The sequence below is a fragment of the Loxodonta africana genome, chromosome 3, assembly GCF_030014295.1.
Source record: "Loxodonta africana isolate mLoxAfr1 chromosome 3, mLoxAfr1.hap2, whole genome shotgun sequence".
Lineage (NCBI taxonomy): Eukaryota > Metazoa > Chordata > Mammalia > Proboscidea > Elephantidae > Loxodonta > Loxodonta africana.
Window position 1 is genome coordinate 150,022,500 of NC_087344.1, and position 16,505 is coordinate 150,039,004.

The window sequence follows — 16,505 nt, forward strand, 5'->3', positions numbered from 1 at the left end:
ACCACAGAGTTCTTTGAGGATGTGAAAATAGTTCTGTAGGATCTATTTCTCACAGCCTTGTTGAAGGTAGTGTCTTCTGGACCTTTCCAGGGGATAAAAGTAGGGGCGAATGACCATGTCTGTGGAGTGTACAATTAATTTTTACTCAAAGGATTTGGACTTTTCCCCTGGTTTCTGAGAGGTAATCTCTAAACACCTGAGATTTTCCCAGTGACTAGAGTCTTTGTAATTTCTGGAGGGGCTCCAGGTCACACCTGAGAGTTTATGCTGAAGGGGCTAGGGGGCCTCCTTGACAGGACAAAGAGGAAAAGTCCCTAAGAGGCTGGTTTAGAGGGATATTGCCAAAGGAAAGGAGGACCCAAAGGATCTTGAGATATCAGCAAGTTACTCTGAAATTGGGTAGCAAATACATATATATGGAGAGATGGAAAAGGCAAATGTGAAAATGTTCATTGGTAAATGGACATGAAGAATAGATAAAGTCACTACTCTTTCAACTTTTTTATGTTTATAATTGTTTTGAAAAGGAAGATTGGGAGCTCTTGTGGCAGGTTTTACTTTGTTCTCTTGAGATGAACATTCTGAAAGATGAGGACCACAGGAGCGCTGACGGTTCCTCCTGGTTCAGAGCAGAATACAGCTGTTGGGGGCTCCAAGCCGCTGAAGAGCTGCTCATCGCCTCTCACCTCTCCAAGCCTGGGCCATGCTGGGGACTCTTCTGCATCAAACAAGGGTAAAGAAGATTCCTGCGGAGGGGAGATGTCGCAAAACAGCTTTCCCTGACCGGGAATCGAACCCGGGCCGCAGCGGTGAAAGCGCCGAATCCTAGCCACTAGACCACCAGGGAACTCCCAGAGGCCTCTTATCTCTGGCCTCCAGACCGTACATCTCTTTGCACCCAACTCGGGGAAGCCTGGACGCGCCTATCTTCCTGCATGCTGCCCTCTCCTTTAGCGATCTTCCCCCAAGGCCCTTTCCTCCTCGCCTTCTCCAAAACGCGAGACAGCCTGCCACACGCCGAGCGCTGTCAGGTCTTCCCAAGTTTCGGAGCGAGGCGGCTCTGCCCTGCCGCACCTCAGATCTAACCTAGAGATGCGCCTTTGCGCGCGGCAGCGTGTGGAAAGACGGTGGCCGGGTCCAGCGCAAGGGACAAGTCTGCAGGGAGGAGGCGCCCAAGGTGGGAAGGGGACGGAGCACGAGCCCCCGAGAACTCCAATATCAAAAAGGGCTCAGACGGATGCAGAAACGGAGGCAGCCTGGATGAATAACTCTTGGAACCAGCGCCCCGGGACCCCGAGTTGAACTCCGGATTTTCCCCCCTGAAGTCCTCTGCCCCTGCCATTTCCCGGTCTTTGTTGATGGCCACTCCATCCTTCCCTGTGCTCAGGCAAAAAACTGCGAGTTCTCCTTGGCAACGGTCTTTTCCTCAGACCACATATCTAATTACTCAGGGATTTACGTGTTCTCCTTGGTAGTACAATGGTGAAGAGTCGGTAGCTCGAATCCACCAGCCGCTCCGTGGAAACCCTATGGGGCTGTTCTACTGTGCTCACTTTGAGTCGTAATAGACTCGACCGCAACGGATCTTTTGGTTTTTGTCCGTCAAATGTGGACGTTGGTCTACGCAGTTCCTCCCTTTCCTGAGCTCTGAATCTGCACCGACGACTTTCCTGATAAAGGCGGGAGGTCAATTTAAGGCGTAGCCCTCGGCTCGCTCAGACCTTAGGGTTCGAGACCCTTAATTTCCGGGCGTGGAATTCGGCTGCATTTGCCCCTTTTCTTTGGCTCTGTCCCTCAAAATCAGCCTGTTTCTGGCCTGTCTTGAAGAGTTGCGGACATGCCTGGGACCCCTCCGCTCCTCTCCTCTCTCCAGGTTAAGAAACCAACGCCCTTCGGGTTCCTCCTGCAGAGAAGCATCCGAAGGCGCTTTTTTTCCCAGTCTTGAAGTGCGCGCGCCCAGGTGTGCGATACGCGGGGGCGCACGCGGTGAGTTTGTGGTTCTCCAGTAGCCTTCTCTTCTCTCCCCACTGTGTAAGGGAAGGACAACCGCCCTCTTTGTCCAATTCAGGGGGGATCTCAAAGGGTCGTGACCCGACAGAAAGGCGGTGAACCCTCTCCTCTGGGTGGGCGGGGAGGCGGGAGATTGATCCAGAAGGGAAGGGGAAACGCACGTTATGAAATTTCCTGATCTAAAGCTACCGGGAAGGCAGCCTCGTCTGGAACAGGGCCCTAGGTCGCTGAAGAGCGTGAGGTAGTCCGCTTGTGTCCCCGTCTCTACTTTGAGCCAAAAAACAAAGTCCAGCAAGTAATCTGTGCTCTCCCCAGGCCTGGGGAGCACTTGAACTTCCGGTGTGAAGGCAGCGCTGTAACCGCAGCACGTAGAGCAGCAACTGCAGGAGAAAAGGGCACATTCTTGCCCCCAAACTTTTTTTTTTTTAACTTGATTTCTAAAGGAAATCCTATGGAGAATAACATTAAAGCCTATGAGCTACAGAAACTCTTTGCCTATTGGCGGTTGCCCTGAGGCGAAGGTGAAAAACCTGCGCAAACCGCCTCCGTTAACTTTCGCACTCCATGATCTGTTGAGCAGAAAAATAAAAAAAGGCAAACGGAGATGAGTTTCCAGTATTGAAATAAAACTGCCCTTGAAAAAGAATCTCCAAGAGCGAGGAGGAAGAAATCAAGCAATTGTGAATTCTGCATGAACTTCCCCTGGGTCCTGCGGTTTATACTCGGCTTCTTGGTCCGGTGTCCAAAGGAATCCAGTGCAGGCCTTCAAGGCTGGCTTGGTATGTGTTGGTTGTTCGATATTTTCAAAGAGCCAAATGTCCTAAGACACATGTTTTAGCCTTTGCTAAAAAATAAGGCACGGCTAAAACATGAAGGCGTGATTACAGTAGTGGACTGAAATCCAGCCGCGCAGTGGAGAGGTGCTGAGGCAAAAGGGCTTGAGAGGAGAGAGCGCAGGTCAGGCCCCAGGGAGAGTACGCGGCAGGGCCTGCAGGGAGGGTTCTACTGTTCCTGGGTGGACGGGAAGTCTGGATCATTTTGAGTGTGTGTGATAAAATAGGAAACAAAACACTTGCCATTTCAACCTTCAATGAGAGTGCTTAGGTTCACCATGTTGTGGAACCATCACCACGATCCATTTCCAAAGTTTTTCATCACCCTTAACAGAAATCCAGTGCCCCTTAAGCCGTCATTCCTGCCTTTTCCCTCCCACCTGCCCCTGGTAACCATTAGTAAACTTTGGCCTCTCTGCATTTGCTGTTCTAGAGATTCCAAGTAGGTGGGATCATATAATATTTGTCCTTTTTCGTCTGGCTTATTTCATTCAGCATAATTTTTCTAGGTTCATCCATGTCTTAACATGGATCAGGATCTCCTTTCTCTTTATGGCTGAATAATATTCCACTGTATGGATATACCACATTCTGTTTATCCACTCCTCTGTTGATGGACACTTGGGTTGTTTACACCTTTTGGCTCTTGTGAATAACGCTGCAATGAGCATTGGTGTACAAAGATCTGTTTGCCTTTCTGCTTTCAATTCTTTGGGGGTATATACCTAGTAATGGAGGTGTTGGGTCATTTGGGAATTCTATGGTTAACTGTTCTGAGGAACCATCAAACGAATTTCCACAGAGGCTGTACCATTTTACAATCCCACCAGCAATGGGTGAGGGTTCCAATTTTCCACATCCTCAGCAATGCTTGTTTTCTGGTTTATGCCAAAAGGTTGAGCACTCGACTACTAACTGAAAGGTTTGTGGTTGAAACCCACGCAGAGGTGCCTCGGAAGGCAAGTCTGGCGATCTGTTCCTGAAAGATCCAAAACTCCAAGCCGTTGCCATCTAGTCAATTCTGACTCATAGCGGCCCTGCAGGACAGAGTAGAGCTGCCCCATAGGCTTTCCGAGGCTGTGATCTTTACAGAAGCAGGCCGCCACATCTCTCTCCCACAGAGGGGCTGGTGGATTCAAATTGCTGACCTTTCGGTTAGCAGCCGAGCGCTTTAGCCAGTGCACCACCAAGTCACAGCCTTCAGAACCCTATGGAGCAGTTAGTTCTGCACTGCACTCATGAGATGGTCATGAGTCCTAATCAACTCCATGGCAACTAACACCAAGTAGGGGGATGAATAAGGAGTAATGACATTGAACATCTTTTCATGGAAACACGGATCATTTGTCTGGAACACCAGCGCCCTTAAAGGGACCACGGAGGCGCTGGTCCGAAGCCCCAGGGTGAGAGCCTTCACAGCTCCTGGGCTGTGGGGAGCTGGAGAGCCCGAGAGGAGCTTAGTTCTGGAAATGGGAGCTCTAGCGAACTTTGGGCTCCTGAACCTCGGTGGAGCACCCCACCCCACTCCCCCTCCCGAAGTCCTAGCTTCCGGGATAAAAAAAAAAAAAAAAAAAATTCCGGGATAGGTGCAGAAAACTACTTTAAGGTCTAAGGGAAGCCACAGGCTCCTTTGCCTGAAGGGATTGTTGGTGTTTTCCCCGAGGGCTTTTTCCAGCTGCTGGCAGTGGAATTTCAAATGTAGTTGAATTTCGGATGTTGCAAGCCAAAGTACTTGGAGACTGCAGGGCTTACGATTTTCCTGGACAAATTCGTAGGCTAGCTCAGTCACGTGGTTTCCGTAGGGTAGTGGTTCTCACGTTCGGCTCAGGCGGGAAGGGTCCCTGTTTAGAAGGCGGGCTAAAACAGGTTTCTTTTCCTGAAGGGTTAAGCGTTTGCCAATAGCCTTTAAGGAGAAGAAAAAAAAAAAAAAAAAAAAAATGACAGGAGGACTTCATTACGGAGTACCTAAGCCAGACCTCATTTCTCTGCGTTAAGTCAGATGGGAGACCAGGACACAATTCTCATCTGGTTCTTGGGAGGCGGGGCACCAAACTAGACATGCTTTATGTTAGTTTTAGTTCCAGAGAGTTGTAAAGGTTCTCTTTGTTCTCTTCTATCACCTGAACCTTCTCCACAGGCTGACACTGAAGAAGAAAACGGCCTCAGGAAGCACCGAGGGAACCCTTCAGGCAAAGGAGACTGAGACTCCCGATATGCCCTGGCTTAGGGTCCCTCGCCTACCCTGGAAACAAGGACCATGGGGCCCCACACGCTGGATTTGACATCTCACATCAAAAGCAAACTGAAGTGGCAGGAACAAGAGAAAGAGATAAGAAAGGCGTTAAAGCTAAGTCTTGAGAGAAATGACCAGTCAAGGCAAATGCAGTGAGCCTTGGTTCGCTTGGTGCTTACTGAGGCCCTTTCCAGGACTTTGCTGCTGCCAGTCCAATTTCGAAATGGGATTGAATTTGGTACATTGAAAGTCACAAAAGGTCAAGAAGGCCACCATAGAGTTTTCATGGATGTTCCTTAGATTATGTGCACCTCAGGGTTTCCGTAGTGTAGTGGTTATCACGTTCGCCTCACACGCGAAAGGTCCCCGGTTCGAAACCGGGCGGAAACAGTTGCTTGTTTTACTCCTCAGAGCCCATTGCTACTTTTCCCCATTGCTTTAGATCTAGAATCAGACACGAGTCCCGGAAAGTCCCAGAGGGAAATGCACAAACTGTGATGACCCGTAGGAAGGTGCAATACCGCCAGAAGTACTGCAAGGTTTTTGTCACTTTACATGAACCTAAATCCTAGGGTTCGTCTATGGAAATGGATCCTAAGGGAGTAGAAGCAGGGCGGAAGGAATGTAGTGATGGATACGGCCAGGTTTACTGATTGATACAGGTGCACTAGGTAGAAATTCTGGAGCCACTGCATTAGTTTGAGCAGCTGTCGGCAAGTCTACATTGTTCACTTGAACCACTTCACTGAATACGTGCACCCAGAGGAGGCCTACAGTAAATGAACTTGAAATGGCACAACGTCTTTGATACATTTCTTGTAGTGGAAAATATCTAAAGCCTCAGGGGGATTAGAAAGCTACAGTAAATTGACCGTGTAAGACGTGGTCATTCGCCCACATCTATAGCCCCAGGTATTATCAGGAAGACATAACCTTCAACAAGTCTGTGAGAAATAGACTTATGGGAACTGTCCTTGCATCCTCCAAGCATTCTGTGGTGGCGATTTTATGAAGGACGGTGGGAACCGCTGCCATTTCCTGGGATTTCTGAAATTAATGGGAGTGTAAGTCAGGGTTGCTAACGACACAGAACGAGCGAGTATAGGTAGCTAGATAGCTAAAGGTGAGTACAACTTTTTTTGTATTCATAAAACCATAGACCCAACTTGATTTCCAAAATATATATTTTAAAAAAAGGGTTAAATAAATAATACCAAAACCAAACCTGTTGCTGTCGAGTCGATTCCGACTCATAGCGACCCTATAGGACACAGTAGAACTGCCACACAGGGTTTCCAAGGAGCGCCTGGTGGATTCAAACTGCCGACCTTTTGGTTATCAGCCGTAGCACTTAACCACTACAACAACCAGGGTTTCAATAAATAATAGTAGAAGTAAACAAAGTGGAAAAAAAAAACTTGTCAAAAGCAACTCCGATGATTCCTCTCTTTCAATCATTACTGAGTTCTCAGTTTCCAAGCAAAGAGATAGAAGGCTAACTGACGTTGCTCTCTGCCTTTATATAGTAAGATATAAGCAGTAGAAGCTCTGGGGACATCCTAACACATATAAAACCTAAGGAACGTCCCTGGGTGGGCCCGAACCACCAAGCTTTCGGTTAACAGCCGAACGCGCTAACCGATTGCGCCACAGAGACCACAGGTAACCTTCGCCTTTTCAACAACGAGTGAACTCTTGTGAAGCGCTAGGTGGTGCCAGAAGCTTTCTGCCGAGCCATTTGCGCAAAGCCTCGGAAAACCCGACAAGTTGGGGCGACAAACCCTGTTGTTCGTCGCGTTGAAAGCAGTGCGTTTGGGTGAGTCTGAAGCTAGGAGAGCAGCCAAAACGGCCTTCGCCCCTCCTTGCTCCTTGTCCGCCTCAAATGCAAGCGACCCCTGGAGACCCCCGGGTCTGCAACCCCTGTCTGAGCCCAGTGGGGTCCACGACAGGGTTGCTCTGCCTTCGCCCGACCGCCCGCCCGCCCGCGCCGTGGACGTCCCCCGCTCGCCTCGGTTGCGGTCGGTGTGGCGGGAGCGCGGAAAATAAACGGGGAAAGGGGATTGGTGAGGAGCGAAGGAAAGCTGGGAGGCGTGGAGGAGAACCAGACCTCCAGGAGGCTTGTGCAGAGACTCAGGCGAGGTCCTGGGGAGGAGAGAACGCATTTTAAGGTGTAGCACAACGGGCAAGGAGGAGCTGAGAGAAGGCAGGAAATGGGAGAAAAGCGGCGCACCTGTGGCTGTTCAAGAACAAAACGACAAAACAGAGTGAATGTTTTTCTGTCAATACAGTGTAAGAAGACCAGAGAATGCTGGTAGGTTTGTGGCGCGCCGTGGTCGTATAGTGGTGAGTACTCTGCGTTGTGACCGCAGCAACCGTGGTTCGAATCCGAGTCACGGCAGTGTCCGACGTAGCGGCGCGCTTCTTTTGGTTTGGTTTGCATTTCATTCCCGCATCTGCATCACTCCCTACCTGCGGCAAGAAGGCAGCAAGCCTTCCAGCTAGGGGTCAGAAGGACAGGAACTCTGACAGTGAGCATGCCTGGAGCCTAGTCTAAGGGAAACCTTGCGTGCGCCCCATATCTGGGCAAAAGGTGAAATGCCTCTCACTCGGCCTTAGAAGCATCTTCCACTGTTGAGATGATGTGGTCATAACCGTTTTCTTGGTAAAGGTATTTCAAATAGCAACTGGGCTTTTTTACACGACACCAGAATCAACTTTTGATGCGTTTACAGTAAAATCCAAACTCCCTGCCATAATCCGTGTGCGAGCCATGTCCCTCAGTTTTTTTGCTAACAGCACTTTACTGAAGTGTACTTCGCACTGAGTATAATGCAGAAATCTTTAGTGAACAATTATCGAATTTTGACAAATGTAATCAAGTTATAGAAAGTTTCCATCATCCCAGCAAGGTCCACGGAGCTCCTTTCCAGGTAATCCCCGTCCCCCATCCCTTCCCCGGTTTAGTTAATCACTCTTCTGAGGTCTGTCACCAGAGATTAGTTTTGCCTATTCTTGAAATGCACTTGAATGAATGCACATTTTTTTGGATCTGACTCTTGTTCGTTTTTTTCTTTTGTCACGCAACATTGTTTTCAAGGTATAGCCATGTTGTTGCGTTTATCACTTCTTCATTGTGGTATTGTTGATAAGTGAGTTATTCCAATGTGTGAATACACCACAGTTGATGGACAATTGGGTTATTTCCAGTTTTGACTTTTGTGAAAAGGCTGCTATGAGCCTGCTTATCTGAGTCTTTGTGTGGACATGTGCATTCATTCATGTGCATTTCAAGAATAGGCAAATCTAATCTCTGCTGAGAGTCCTCAGAAGAGTGATTTTTTGCCAGCTTCCAACTCTCTCTATCCTCCCATCCCCCCTCCAGACAGGAGATGCCAACACAGTCTCAAGTGTCCACCTGATATTGTTAGTTCACTCTTCATCAGCATCTCTCTCCCACCCACTGTCCAGTCCCTTCCATGTCTGATGAGTTGTCTTTGAGAATGGTTCCTGTCCTGTGCCAACAGAAGGTTTGGGGACCATGACCGCCGGGATTCCTCTAGTCTCAGTCAGACCATTAAGTATGGTCTTTTTATGAGAATTTGGGGTCTGCATCCCACTGATCTCCTGCTCCCTCAGGGGTTCTCTGTTGTGCTCCCTGTCAGGGCAGTCATCGGTTGTGGCCGGGCACCAACTAGTTCTTCTGGTCTCAGGATGATGTAGGTCTCTGGTTCATGTGGCCCTTTCTGTCTCTTGGGCTCTTAGTTGTCGTGTGACCTTGGTGTTCTTCATTCTCCTTCGCTCCAGGTGGGTTGAGACCAATTGATGCATCTTAGATGGCCGCTTGTTAGCATTTAAGACCCCAGACGCCACATTTCAAAGTGGGATGCAGAATGTTTTCATAATAGAATTATTTTGCCAATTGACTTAGAAGTCCCCTTAAACCATGGTCCCCAAACCCCCGCCCTTGCTCCGCTGACCTTTGAAGCATTCATTTTATCCTGGAAACTTCTTTGCTTTTGGTCCAGTCCAATTGAGCTGACCTTCCATGTATTGAGTGTTGTCCTTCCCTTCATGTAAAGCAGTTCTTAGCTACTAATTAATCAGTAAAAAACCCTGTCCCTCCCTCCTCCCTCCCTCCCCCGTTCGTAACCACAAAAGTATGTGTTCTTCTCAGTTTTTACTATTTCTCAAGATCTTATAATAGTGGTTTTATACAATATTTGTCCTTTTGCCTCTGACTAATTTCGCTCAGCATAATGTCTTCCAGGTTCCTCCATGTTATGAAATGTTTCACAGATTCTTCACTGTTCTTTATCGATGCGTAGTATTCCATTGTGTGAATATACCACAATTTATTTACCCCATTCATCCGCTGATGGACACCTTGGTTGCTTCCAGCTTTTTGCTATTGTAAACAGAGCTGCAATAAACATGGGTGTGCATATATCTGTTTGTGTGAAGGCTCTTGTATCTCTAGGGTATATTCCGAGGAGTGGGATTTCTGGGTTGTATGGTAGTTCTATTTCTAACTGTTTAAGATAACGCCAGATAGATTTCCAAAGTGGTTGTACCATTTTACATTCCCACCAGCAGTGTATAAGAGTTCCAATCTCTCCGCAGCCTCTCCAACATTTATTATTTTGTGTTTTTTGGATTAATGTCAGCCTTATTGGAGTGAGATGGAATCTCATTGTAGTTTTAATTTCCATTTCTCTAATGGCTAATGATCGAGAGCATTTTCTCATGTATCTGTTAGCTGCCTGAATATCTTCTTTAGTGAAGTGTGTGTTCATATCCTTTGCCCACTTCTTGATTGGGTTGTTTCTCTTTTTGTGGTTGAGTTTTGACAGAATCATATAGATTTTAGAGATGAGGCGCTGGTCGGAGATGTCATAGCTGAAAATTCTTTCCCAGTCTGTAGGTGGTCTTTTTACTCTTTTGGTGAAGTCTTTAGATGAGCATAGGTGTTTGATTTTTATGAGCCCCCAGTCATCTGGTTTCTCTTCGTCATTTTTGGTAATGTTTTGTATTCTGTTTATGCCTTGTGTTAGGGCTCCTAGGGTTGTCCCTATTTTTTCTTCCATGATCTTTATCGTTTTAGTCTTTATGTTTAGGTCTTTGATCCACTTGGAGTTAGTTTTTGTGCATGGTGTGAGGTATGGGTCCTGTTTCATTTTTTTGCAAATGGATATCCAGTTATGCCAGCACCATTTGTTAAAAAGACTATCTTTTCCCCAATTAACTGACACTGGGCCTTTGTCAAATATCAGCTGCTCATACGTGGATGTTTTTATATCTGGGTTCTCAATTCTGTTCCATTGGTCTATGTGCCTGTTGTTGTACCAGTACCAGGCTGTTTTGACTACTGTGGCTGTATAATAGCTTCTGAAATCAGGTAGAGTGAGGCCTCCCACTTTCTTCTTCTTTTTCAGTAATGCTTTGCTTATCCGAGGCTTCTTTCCCTTCCATATGAAATTGGTGATTTGTTTCTCTATCACCTTAAAATAAGACATTGGAATTTGGATTGGAAGTGCGTTATATGTATAGATGGCTTTTGGTAGAATAGACATTTTTACTATGTTAAGTCTTCCTATCCGAGAGCAAGGTATGTTCTTCCACTTAAGTATGTCCTTTTGAATTTCTTGTAGTAGAGCTTTGTAGTTTTCTTTGTATAGGTCTTTTACATCCTTGGTAAGATTTATTCCTAAGTATTTTATCTTCTTGGGGGCTACTGTGAATGGCATTGATTTGGTTATTTCCTCTTCGGTGTTCTTTTTGTTGATGCAGAGGAATCCAAGTGATTTTTGTATGTTTATTTTATAACCTGAGACTCTGCCAAACTCTTCTATTAGTTTCAGTAGTTTTCTAGAGGATTCCTTAGGGTTTTCTGTGTATAAGATCATGGCATCTGCAAATAGAGATAATTTTACTTCCTCCTTGGCAATCCGGATGCCTTTTATTTCTTTGTCTAGCCTAATTGCCCTGGCTAGGACTTCTAGCACGATGTTGAATAAGAGCGGTGATGAAGGGCATCCTTGTCTGGTTCCTGTTTTCAAGGGAGATGCTTTCAGGTTCTCTCCATTTAGAGTGATATTGGCTGTTGGCTTTGCATAAATGCCCTTTATTATGTTGAGGAATTTTCCTTCAATTCCTATTTTGGTGAGAGTTTTTATCATAAATGGGTGTTGGACTTTGTCAAATGCCTTTTCTGCATCAATTGATAAGATCATGTGGTTTTTGTCTTTTGTTTTATTTATGTGATGGATTACATTAATGGTTTTTGTGATATTAAACCAGCCTTGCATACCTGGTATAAATCCCACTTGATCGTGGTGAATTATTTTTTTGATATGTTGTTGAATTCTATTGGCTAGAATTTTGTTGAGGATTTTTGCATCTATGTTCATGAGGGATATAGGTCTGTAATTTTCTTTTTTTGTAATGTCTTTACCTGGTTTTGGTATCAGGGAGATGGTGGCTTCATAGAATGAGTTGGGTAGTATTCCGTCATTTTCTATGCTTTGAAATACCTTTAGCAGTAGTGGTGTTAACTCTTCTCTGAAAGTTTGGTAGAACTCTGCAGTATAGCCATCCGGGCCAGGGCTTTTTTTTTGTTGGGAGTTTTTTGATTACCGTTTCAATCTCTTTTTTTGTTACTGGTCTATTTAGTTGTTCTAGTTCTGAATGTGTTAGTTTAGGTAGGTAGTGTTTTTCCAGGAATTCATCCATTTCTTCTAGGTTTGCAAATTTGTTAGATTACAATTTTTCGTAAAAATCTGATATGATTCTTTTAATTTCAGTTGGGTCTGTTGTGATGTGGTCCTTCTCGTTTCTTATGTGGGTTATTTGTTTCCTTTCCTGTATTTCTTTAGTCAGTCTAGCCAATGGTTTATTAATTTTGTTAATTTTTTCAAAGAACCAGCTTTTGGCTTTGTTAATACTTTCAATTGTTTTTCTGTTCTCTAATTCATTTAGTTCAGCTCTAATTTTTATTATTTGTTTTCTTCTGGTGCCTGATGGATTCTTTTGTTGCTCGCTTTCTATTTGTTCAAGTTGTAGGGACAGTTCTCTGATTTTGGCTCTTTCTTCTTTTTGTATGTGTGCATTTATCGATATAAATTGGCCTCTGAACACTGCTTTTGCTGTGCCCCAGAGGTTTTGATAGGAAGTATTTTCATTCTCGTTGCATTCTATGAATTTCCTTATTCCCTCCTTGATGTCTTCTATAACCCAGTCTTTTTTCAGGAGGGTATTGTTCATTTTCAAGTATTTGATTTCTTTTCCCTAGTTTTTCTGTTATTGATTTCTAGTTTTATTGCCTTGTGGTCTGAGAAGATGCTTTGTAATATTTCGATGTTTTGGACTCTGCAAAGGTTTGTTTTATGACCTAATATGTGGTCTATTCTAGAGAATGTTCCATGTGCGCTAGGAAAAAAAAGTATACTTTGCAGCAGTTGGGTGGAGAGTTCTGTATAAGTCAATGAGGTCCAGTTGGTTGATTGTTGTAATTAGGTCTTCCGTGTCTCTATTGAGCTTCTTACTGGATGTCCTGTCCTTCTCCGAAAGTGGTGTGTTGAAGTCTCCTACTATAATTGTGGAGGTGTCTATCTCACTTTTCAATTCTGTTAAAATTTGATTTATGTATCTTGCAGCCCTGTCATTGGGTGCATAAATATTTAATATGGTTATGTCTTCCTGATCAATTGTCCCTTTTATCATTGTGTAGTGTCCTTCTTTATCCTTTGTGGTGGATTTAAGTCTAAAGTCTATTTTGTCAGAAATTAATATTGCTACTCCTCTTCTTTTTTGCTTATTGTTTGCTTGATATATTTTTTTCCATCCTTTGAGTTTTAGTTTGTTTGTGTCTCTAAGTCTAAGGTGTGTCTCTTGTAGGCAGCATATAGACGGATCGTGTTTCTTTATCCAGTCCAAGACTTTCTGTCTCTTTATTGGTGCGTTTAGTCCATTTACATTCAGCGTAATTATAGATAAATACGTATTTAGTGTTGTTATTTTGATGCCTTTTTATGTGTGTTGTTGACAATTTCATTTTTCCAAATACTTTTTTGTGTTGGGACGTTTTTCTTAGTAAATTGTGAGATCCTCATTTTCGTAGTGTTTGACTTTATGTTTGTTGAGTCGTTACGTTTTTCTTGGCTTTTATCTTGAGTTATGGAGTTCTTATACCTCTTTGTGGTTACCTTATTATTTACCCCTATTTTTCTAAGTAAAAACCTAACTTGTATTGTTCTATATCGCCTGGTATCACTCTCCATATGGCAGTTCTATGCCTCCTGTATTTAGTCCCTCTTTTTGATTATTGTGATCTTTTACATATTGACTTCCCTGATTCCCTGTTATGAGTTTTTTTTTTAATTAATCTTAATTTGTTTTTGTGATTTCCCTATTTGAGTTGATATCAGGATGTTCTGTTTTCTGACCTTGTGTTGTGCTGATATCTGATATTATTGGTTTTCTGACCAAACAATATCCTTTAGTATTTCTTGTAGCTTTGGTTTGGTTTTTGCAAATTCTCTAAACTTGTGTTTATCTGTAAATATCTTAATTTCGCCTTCATACTTCAGAGAGAGTTTTGCTGGATATATGATCCTTGGCTGGCAGTTTTTCTCCTTCACTGCTCTGTATATGTCGTCCCATTCCCTTCTTGCCTGCATGGTTTCTGCTGAGTAGTCTGAACTTATTCTTATTGATTCTCCCTTGAAGGAAACCTTTCTTTTCTCCCTGGCTGCTTTTAAAATTTTCTCTTTATCTTTGGTTTTGGCGAGTTTGATGATGATATGTCTTGGTGTTTTTCTTTTTGGATCAATCTTAAATGGGGTTCGATGAGCATCTTGGATAGATATCCTTTCGTCTTTCATGATGTCAGGGAAGTTTTGTGTCAGGAGTTCTTCAACTATTTTCTCTGTGTTTTCTGTCCTCCCTCCCTGTTCTGGGACTCCAATCACCCGCAAGTTATCCTTCTTGATAGAGTCCCACATGATTCTTAGGGTTTCTTCATTTTTTTTAATTCTTTTATCTGATTTTTTTTTTCAGCTATATTGGTGTTAATTCCCTGGTCCTCCAGATGTCCCACTCTGCATTCTAATTGCTCGAGTCTGCTCCTCTCACTTCCTATTGCGTTGTCTAATTCTGTAATTTTATTGTTAATCTTTTGGATTTCTACATGCTGTCTCTCTATGGATTCTTGCAACTTATTAATTTTTCCACTATGTTCTTGAATAATCTTTTTGAGTTCTTCAACAGTTTTATCAGTGTGTTCCTTGGCTTTTTCTGCAGTTTGCCTTATTTCGTTTGTGATGTCTTGAAGCATTCTGTAAATTAGTTTTTTATATTCTGTATCTGATAATTCCAGGATTGTATCTTCATTTGGGAAAGATTTTGATTCTTTTCTTTGGGGGGTTGTAGAAGCTGTCATGGTCTGCTTCTTTATGTGGTTTAATATGGACCGCTGTCTCCGAGCCATCACTGGGAAATTAGTTTTTCCAGAAAATCCGCTGACTGGGACGCTGGCTCCAGGCTCTGAAAACAATCGCTGCTTCCCCGTATTTGTTCGTTTTCCCTCTCTAAATCTGTGTTTGTTGTTCAGGGTTCGTAGATTGTTATGTACGTGATCGATTCACTTGTTTTTCCGGGTTTCTCTTGCAAGAGGGATCCGAGGTAGCGTCTACCTAGTCCGCCATCTTGGCCCCGCCTCCCGGAGTTGCTTTTGCCAAGTGTTTTTCTTTTTTCCACTTTGTTTACTTCTACTATTATTTATTGAAACCCTGGTGGTGTAGTGGTTAAGTGCTACGGCTGATAACCAAAAGGTCGGCAGTTTGAACCCACCAGGCGCTCCTTGGAAACCCTGCGTGGCAGTTCTACTGTGTCCTATAGGGTCGCTATGAGTCGGAATCGACTCAACAGCAACAGGTTTGGTTTTGGTATTACTTATTTAACCCTTTCCATATACTTTGAAATTAAGTTGAGTATATGGTTTTATGGACAAAAAGAAAGTTGTAATCACCATTAGCTATCTGTTTACAATCCCTCGTTCTGTGTCTTTAGCAACCCTGACTTACACTCCCATTAATTTCAGAAATCCCAGGAAATGGCAGCGGTTCCCACCGTCCTTCATAAAATCGCCACCACAGAATGCTTGGAGGATGCAAGGACAGTTCCCATAAGTCTATTTCTCACAGACTTGTTGAAGGTTATGTCTTCCTGATAATACCTGGGGCTATAGATGTGGGCGAATGACCATGTCTTACACGGTCAATTTACTGTAGCTTTCTAATCCCCCTGAGGCTTTAGATATTTTCCACTACAAGAAATGTATCAAAGACGTTGTGCCATTTCAAGTTCATTTACTGTAGGCCTCCTCTGGGTGCACGTATTCAGTGAAGTGGTTCAAGTGAACAATGTAGACTTGCCGACAGCTGCTCAAACTAATACAGTGGCTCCAGAATTTCTACCTAGTGCACCTGTATCAATCAGTAAACCTGGCCGTATCCATCACTACATTCCTTCCGCCCTGCTTCTACTCCCTTAGGATCCATTTCCATAGACGAACCCTAGGATTTAGGTTCATGTAAAGTGACAAAAACCTTGCAGTACTTCTGGCGGTATTGCACCTTCCTACGGGTCATCACAGTTTGTGCATTTCCCTCTGGGACTTTCCGGGACTCGTGTCTGATTCTAGATCTAAAGCAATGGGGAAAAGTAGCAATGGGCTCTGAGGAGTAAAACAAGCAACTGTTTCCGCCCGGTTTCGAACCGGGGACCTTTCGCGTGTGAGGCGAACGTGATAACCACTACACTACGGAAACCCTGAGGTGCACATAATCTAAGGAACATCCATGAAAACTCTATGGTGGCCTTCTTGACCTTTTGTGACTTTCAATGTACCAAATTCAATCCCATTTCGAAATTGGACTGGCAGCAGCAAAGTCCTGGAAAGGGCCTCAGTAAGCACCAAGCGAACCAAGGCTCACTGCATTTGCCTTGACTGGTCATTTCTCTCAAGACTTAGCTTTAACGCCTTTCTTATCTCTTTCTCTTGTTCCTGCCACTTCAGTTTGCTTTTGATGTGAGATGTCAAATCCAGCGTGTGGGGCCCCATGGTCCTTGTTTCCAGGGTAGGCGAGGGACCCTAAGCCAGGGCATATCGGGAGTCTCAGTCTCCTTTGCCTGAAGGGTTCCCTCGGTGCTTCCTGAGGCCGTTTTCTTCTTCAGTGTCAGCCTGTGGAGAAGGTTCAGGTGATAGAAGAGAACAAAGAGAACCTTTACAACTCTCTGGAACTAAAACTAACATAAAGCATGTCTAGTTTGGTGCCCCGCCTCCCAAGAACCAGATGAGAATTGTGTCCTGGTCTCCCATCTGACTTAACGCAGAGAAATGAGGTCTGGCTTAGGTACTCCGTAATGAAGTC

At 44.4% G+C, this 16,505-nt stretch overlaps 4 non-coding genes across 4 annotated transcripts; 1 reads left to right on the forward strand and 3 right to left on the reverse strand.

The window, feature by feature from the left end:
• Positions 1–775: 775 nt before the first annotated feature.
• TRNAE-UUC (transfer RNA glutamic acid (anticodon UUC)) lies at positions 776–847 on the reverse strand. The gene has a single exon. It is a non-coding gene; the product is annotated as a tRNA-Glu (tRNA).
• Positions 848–5,393: 4,546 nt separating this feature from the next.
• Positions 5,394–5,466, forward strand: TRNAV-CAC (transfer RNA valine (anticodon CAC)). Its single transcript has one exon. It is a non-coding gene; the product is annotated as a tRNA-Val (tRNA).
• Positions 5,467–6,659: 1,193 nt separating this feature from the next.
• TRNAN-GUU (transfer RNA asparagine (anticodon GUU)) lies at positions 6,660–6,733 on the reverse strand. Its single transcript has one exon. It is a non-coding gene; the product is annotated as a tRNA-Asn (tRNA).
• A 9,096-nt stretch (positions 6,734–15,829) lies between these two features.
• On the reverse strand, positions 15,830–15,902 carry TRNAV-CAC (transfer RNA valine (anticodon CAC)). Its single transcript has one exon. It is a non-coding gene; the product is annotated as a tRNA-Val (tRNA).
• Positions 15,903–16,505: the final 603 nt, after the last annotated feature.